Here is an 8003-nt window from a genome sequence, read left to right as displayed (position 1 = left end):
CATGGTATCAGTGAATCAGTGAGGGCAAAATACACCTAGATATGAGGAACACCATTTTTATTTGTAGAAACATTATAAATATGTGCAGTAACACATTGGCCTTCCTATTTATTTTACCTTTCTTTCATTTAAATACCATTGAAGATAAGTCTGACCCACCCCCTTCTTTCCTGTGCTTTGAGTTGTAATGGCCGTTGGCCTTCCTGCCCTATAATCAGCCAGGGTAGGGCAGAGAGACTGAGGAGCTATAATTAAATGCAGGGTGATTTAAGTCTTTGGGTCGTAATGCAATCTCTCTCCCTGGCTGAGACAGGTCCCCTTCCTTTTCCGAGGGATTATTTTAGTCTTTCTCCCAGTCAGCATGATGAGCCCTCACCCGTCCCTCTCTTTCTGTGCCGCTTTCAGCCCAGCTGCGGATCAGATTGAGAAGAAATGCCAGCCGTCAGCTCTGTGTGGGGACGTCACTCAAACGGTGTCCCACACGGCCTGCCGAGATTCCAAGGAAACGGCATAAGATGATGGAAATCCAGTGAATTTTAAGCCTTTCTGAGGGCGCATTTACTAACACACACTAACGTACAAAAATGCAACCCATTCCCCTGCTCGCTCTGAAGTTTTTTTTCTCAAAATTTCACTTTGGTTGGTTAATCAAGTTAATCGAGTTGTGGCATAAATGTGTGTCATATGGAAAATAAAATTAGCTTGTTGCTCAGTAGATGTTAGTGTGCTTCGTGTGTAGTTGCAACACCCAGGATTCCCCTAAATCTGTGGGCCCTGTACTTCTCACACTACTTTGAAACTTTGTCCTGATGATGGCAGGATAAATACAGTGCCAATTCCATGTATAATACCCCAGAACCCACAGCAGTATAAATAAATGCCAATTCCATGTATAATACCCCAGAACACACAGCAGGATAAATACAGTGCCAATTCCATGTATAATACCCCAGAACCCACAGCAGTATAAATAAATGCCAATTCCATGTATAATACCCCAGAACACACAGCAGGATAAATACAGTGCCAATTCCATGTATAATACCCCAGAACCCACAGCAGTATAAATAAATGCCAATTCCATGTATAATACCCCAGAACACACAGCAGATAAATACAGGGCTAATTCCATGTATAATACCCCAGAACCCACAGCAGTATAAATAAATGCCAATTCCATGTATAATACCCCAGAACACACAGCAGATAAATACAGGGCCAATTCCATGTATAATACCCCAGAACCCACAGCAGTATAAATACAGTGCCAATTCCATGTATAATACTCCAGAACACACAGCAGGATAAATACAGTGTCAATTCAATGTATAATACCCAGAACACACAGCAGGATAAATACAGGGCCAATTCCATGTATAATACCCCAGAACACACAGCAGGATAAATACAGTGCCAATTCCATGTATAATACCCAGAACACACAGCAGATAAATATAGTGCCAATTCCATGTATAATACCCCAGAACACACAGCAGATAAATACAGGGCCAATTCCATGTATAATACCCCAGAACACACAGCAGGATAAATACAGGGCCAATTCCATGTATAATACCCAGAACACACAGCAGGATAAATACAGAGCCAATTCCATGTATAATACCCCAGAACCCACAGCAGTATAAATAAATGCCAATTCCATGTATAATACCCCAGAACACACAGCAGATAAATACAGGGCCAATTCCATGTATAATACCCCAGAACCCACAGCAGGATAAATACAGTGCCAATTCCATGTATAATACTCCAGAACACACAGCAGGATAAATACAGTGTCAATTCAATGTATAATACCCCAGAACACACAGCAGGATAAATACAGTGTCAATTCCATGAATAATACCCAGAACACACAGCAGGATAAATACAGTGCCAATTCCATGTATAATACCCCAGAACACACAGCAGGATAAATACAGTGCCAATTCCATGTATAATACCCAGAACACACAGCAGATAAATACAGTGCCAATTCCATGTATAATACCCCAGAACACACAGCAGGATAAATACAGTGTCAATTCCATGTATAATACCCCAGAACACACAGCAGATAAATACAGGGCCAATTCCATGTATAATACCCCAGAACACACAGCAGATAAATATAGTGCCAATTCCATGTATAATACCCCAGAACACACAGCAGATAAATACAGGGCCAATTCCATGTATAATACCCCAGAACACACAGCAGGATAAATACAGTGCCAATTCCATGTATAATACCCAGAACACACAGCAGGATAAATACAATGCCAATTCCATGTATAATACCCCAGAACACACAGCAGGATAAATACAATGCAAATTCCAAGTGCAATTCCCCAGAACACATGGCAAAATAAATACAGAACTACTGACTTTTTAAATCCTATTTTAATGAGGGGTTCTGAGATGGGGGGGTTAGAGACGTGTAGGTGTGTTTCCACATTGCAAGGCGTAAGGGCTTAACAAGCAGTGTGTGGGTTTTGGGCAGATTGTGGCAGAGTTTTACCATAATGGGGCATGGCCAAGGTGGATCAGGAGTATGATCATGTTTCGGGCATTATTTTTTCCACTAGGCCAACATTCTACTTGTTATTAAGTTTATGTTTTATTTTAGCATGTGCCCGTTTTAAAACTATGCCCAGCTGCTTTCACCAATATGTGCCATACCCCTCACCAGGGCCATGTAGTTTTCTCCACAACAATTTCACACACTAAAGGCTGACAAGGCAAAGGTCAGGCATGAATCCCCTGTGATCAATCACACAGTGTGCTCACACAAATACACACTCACAGGACATGTTGCATCAGTCAGAACCTTACAGAGCACAAAATTCGCAGGGAAGAATTCGCACAGCTGCATCCTCCTGTCTCGGGGCTAAGATGACAGCTCAAAAATGGCTGAGGGCTGCAGAAAGCGACATAATCTCCAGGACTTATGTCTCTGTGTTCTGATTAATTGGGGCTAACCTTATCCAGGCCTGCAGAAACAGTTGCATGGCCTAATGGTTTTTTTAGCACTAAGCACTATGAGCAAACAACATTCTCAACCCCACCAAGATTTCCCCTGAAAGGTCAGCAATGATCTGCCATGAGTTTAACACTATGGGAGATTCAGAGGTCATATTGTACACGACAAAGCCCCTCATTATATGTGAGTCCTCCACTTTCTAATAGAATTTTTTAAAAGTTTGTAGTGCATTTAAAATCAAGTCCCCCAACAAACAATGTAATGTAATAAGGCCATGTTGCACTTCCCATCAAAGGGGGGAAAAAAAGGTTAAATAGTGGATAACAGATAACACCATTATGATCTATAGAGCTTATCTGCTATCTGCGGTGTAACCTGAGCCTTTTCTCCTGTGAATGGCTGCCCCATTGCTACACAGTGAATTTATATAAACAATATTAGTGTTTCTAAAGCAAACACACCAGTTTGTAATGAAAAAGCAAGGAGCTTTTTAGCCCCAGATGTTAACAGCATGTTCAATTTTTAAATGGCACAGTGGTGGAACTACCGGGGGAGCAGGGGGTGCGAGCAGACCAGGGCCCGCACCCCCCACAGCCCGCACGCCACTAAAATTCGGCCTGAAAATCTGCGCGTCACACAACAGGGCCTGCCCCCCTCTAGTTACGTTTCTGAAATGGCAGCTATAGGCAATATTTGGCTGAAATTTGTACACCAAACACAGAAAAAAAGAGAAAGCAAATAATCGTATGTTTTAGTTTTATATTTTTTATAAAAAACATACAGCCAAAACCATTGCAGTTCAGTGTATATAATAGGTGGAAGCAACAGTGAATGATACATCGGTAGCATATAAACAATATTCTGAATCAGTAAGGAGCAATATACAAAATTAGAGTGAATTTTTAGTTTAGATCCGCCTCACACCATGGTGTCCAGATTTTTTTCATATTTGGACTGCGTCCCTCTGGCTTCAAATGTCAGTTTAATTAGGGGGATAGCATTATGAACCGATTGTTTCTATGTTTTGACCGTTGGAGGTCGGGGACCCATCCAGTGCATGGCTATGTTTTTCCTTGCATAGAATAGTAGTGAACAGTATCTATTTCTAGCATATTTGGACATTACAATATCATCTAGAAGGAGGCATATAAGAGGAGAGACAATTGTTGGGAAGTCAAAGTGTTCAGTTTTTACCATGAGAATTTTAGTCCAATACCTTGTTATCGTGGGGCATGACCACATCATGTGGAAGAAAGTTGCTGGGGAGGTATTGCACCGGGGACAAGAGGAGTTAGGTTGCCTTCCCATGGCATGTAACTTGTTTGGGGTTATATACAATTGGTGAATTATTTTGTATTGAACCATCCAATCTCTTGTTGAGATTAACTAGTTATAGCTGTTATTGGTAGCTTCCTCCCAGTCCTCTTGGGTTATTTGAGGAATATCTGTTAGCCAACAGGCTTTTGATGTCTCAAAGGGCTTGGTTCTTGTGGCTAGAATGGTTTGGTATAGTTGTGAAACTAGTTTAGGGGTGTGTTTAAGGGAATTGTGCCTGGAATGCGTGCCGGAGCTGGGAAGGAATATCTATAAACATGGGGTTTATCATTCTAGCATTTAAAAGATTGTTGTTTATAGGTAAGGAAGGTGGAGTCTATGAGCAGGTCGCCTAGGTATTTCAAACCGTGAGTTGGCCAATATGTGAAATCTTGGAGTTGTCTGAAATGTGAGAGATATGAATTGACCCATAAGGGAAGCCTAAGTGATTGTAGTGGAGGAGATATGTTGTAAAGTTTAAGGGCTGATGCCCAGATTTTATGTGGGACTGTGAGAGTGGATGAAAGGTTTGGTAAGTCTTTTTTGTGTCGATAGGGAAAGTTTTTGAGTCATTCCAGAGATCCCAGAATATATAGGTTGGCACTGGCCCACGTTAAAAGTTTAATTTTATCGTTTTCTAAACAAAAAATATGATGTAGGATTGGTAATTGGAGCCATTTGTTAATGCACTTTCCCAAAAATTTATGGTTTGTAAAATAACTCCCACGCTGGGACCCTTACAAATTAGCTCTCATAACAGTGGGAAAATCCATGCTTATGTATAAAAAGAAGCAAAATCTCATAAGGCAAAAGAAAAATACAGTGAGGCTGGGGAACCAGGAACTATACTATGGAACGGTAAGAAAAAAGAGAAACGAGCAACAAATTGTTTACAACTATATTTGAAACAGGTTGATTGGGCAACAACGATGTAATTGGTACTGTCACCATCTCGTTCTGCTGTTGCCCTACTGTTTTTATCTGGCTCTACTATCACCATATTGCCCTTCTGTCATCATCTTGACTGTTACTGTCAGCTTCAGAGCCCAATTAATGCTGGTGCACAGGGCAAGGTCATCAGTGGTTTCCTTTATACAACCAAAACTTGTCTCCAAGCCGGGAATTAGAAAATAAGCACCTGCTGTGAGGCCACTGGGAGCAACAGAGATGTTGAGAGCAAAACAGGTTGCTTTTCATTGGTTGGCATTATCAATTGTAATATGTGGCCACAGGCATTATAACCTGCAGTTTCCAATTTGACAGAAGCAGCAGTAAAAAATACCCCCTTTGCTATTAGACTATATTTGGATAAGCAGACAAGTGTAGGTAGGCGGTAGGGCCTACATCAAGAAAATTGTCCAACCTATGGCCATTATGCTGGTGCAACTTCCAGAATGTCCCAACAGCCTTTAAGTGTAAATGAGGGCACTATCAAAGTAATGAAAGTGGTAAATCCAGCCATAGGGCTGTGTCACTACTAAATAGCTTGAGCTCAGATACTTCAGTGTATTCTGTAGGCCACCCAAGAACACCTGTAGGTTGCACAACATGAAAATTATTAAACTTTTTCCAATGCAATTTTCTAAAATGGATCTGCTAAGCCCAGCATGGCTTGGGTCTTTGGTCAGATATCCTCATCTTCTCACTCCCCAAAGAGGGAATTTAGTCCTAGTCGTGCATTGTGCATCTTGAAAAAAACCATCAAAGTAAGACCTGTCTGCAAGTGTCTCTTAGCACATCAATACATCATCCCTGGGCCCTGTATTACAGTATAATTATGAGCATATATGCAGTTTTGGCTGCAACAGCTGCTGTTATTTTAAAAAGTGTGAGATGTTTTCTGGATGACAGCTCCTGACAGAATTCCAGCTCTTTCTGCTGACCCCAGAGTCTTTATTTATAAGATACAAATTGTATCCTCTTACCCTGCTTAGCACTTCAGCACGTTAAGGAAGAAAAAAAAAATCACGTAGGCACAACGCCTGATGTTTGCAAATTTAACAGCATAAGGGTTTCCTTAATTATGTAAAGAGATGTGTTTGCTTGAATGCCCACCATTGATTTCATTCTACGCTGAGAGCTGAGCAATGTGTTAGTTATTTGACTTCTGAATTAATAACTTCTTCCAAACTGTCAGATTGTATTGGTGCCAATGAAATTTGAGTGTGGGGGGGTTGGTCTGGGTCGGTGACATGAGACACTGAGAAAAAGAACGAAAGTCGGCCTATTTTCATGGATGTGGCCTCTTTCCTAAACCCGTCCTCAATGACATATTTAAAACCAACGCTTGGCAAGAGTAACAAGGGTAACATGAGGTAAACCTCCTTGGTTCACTGGCCATGCAGAAAATCTGACTCCAGAGACACCTGGGCACCTAGATTTGCTCTTATGCGTCTGGTGACCGAGTCTTAGCTCTGAAGAAACATCTAAAATGGCCAACCTGCTGGTGGAACTTAAAAATGTGCTGTAGCACCAAAGGTGGTGCAAATATGGCGTTTTGGAGCTATTATCAACTTTATTGAAATGTTTTTAAATAGGAAGCTGTTTTTTAGTATACATGTTAATACCATCATGGTATGATCTGTGCCAGGATATAAGCTTTGACTTTAATGGGTGTGTGGAATAGTTGATGTAGTTTGGTAAATGGGAAATGCAGCTAAAGTTTAAAATAATGCATATTGATTGGAAAATCTCCAAAACAGGCTGCTTGGGAACTTGCTATGAACCACAAGAGAATAAGGGTTGTATTTTATATTTCAGGAGATATACAAGAAAATTAAACAAGGGCCGCCCAGGATATGGTCTTTTGCCAGAAGGTGTCCTTGTACCAGAAAATGGGTAGGAAACTCCATGTTAGGAAAGGCATATCTCTAAGGTAGAATACGACAGAATAGTTACTTATAGACCCACTGTCGGTGAGTGCATAGGGCGCAATTTGTAAATAAAGCTTTATCATTCAATGTAATTTAATCCAGTTCTTTGGTCATCCGCCAGTTGTGTCCAAAGCTTGTGATGGATAGGCTAAGCCATGAAGGCTGGTTGAAGTCTCCATGGAATAGGGGTTGGGCAGGAAGGCTGGGAGCAATCAATGAGTCCAGGTGGCACATCATGTCCTTCCCTTTAGCACAACCGTGTCATTTGTTGATTAATGGGGGTTTAAATAATCCTCGGAGGCATAGGGGAAGAATAAACTAAAAGGTTTTGGACATTGATGGACCCTCTCCAAAACCACATGACTTATCATACATGTACAACAGAACATTGTATTGTTCTGTTAGTTTGGGCCAGCAGCCGCAATGTCTAGAACTTAAGGAAGTGAAAAGATGCTGCAGCTCTTCCCTACCAATACAACCACTGAGAAGGGGTATTGGTAGATGAGATTTTTAGTTTGGGCAGAATAATCTGTTGATACTGACTCCTGAGCTAATATACAGGGCCAGATGATTGAGCGTTATAGTTGAAAGTTGGCAAACTGTCTGACCAAGTATGACTGTTCCCTCTCTGCCCACCATTACTTGATGTAGCAGGTTGCAAAAAAAGAGAAGTGCAATGCTTGGCCAGATATCACAAGTGTTATGGACCACAGCTCTAAAGCTTGGTCATCGGTGATGCAAGTATTATGGCAAGAATTTGGCACCAATGCAGGGTGACCAGGCCAAGGGTTTTATTTTATGGTTAGGCCTTCCAATCTTGATGTGTAGGACCT

This window comes from Xenopus laevis, chromosome 8S, assembly GCF_017654675.1.
Source record: "Xenopus laevis strain J_2021 chromosome 8S, Xenopus_laevis_v10.1, whole genome shotgun sequence".
Classification (NCBI taxonomy): Eukaryota; Metazoa; Chordata; class Amphibia; order Anura; family Pipidae; genus Xenopus; species Xenopus laevis.
The sequence above is the reverse complement of the archived record's forward strand: the minus strand, read 5'-3'. Positions refer to the sequence as shown.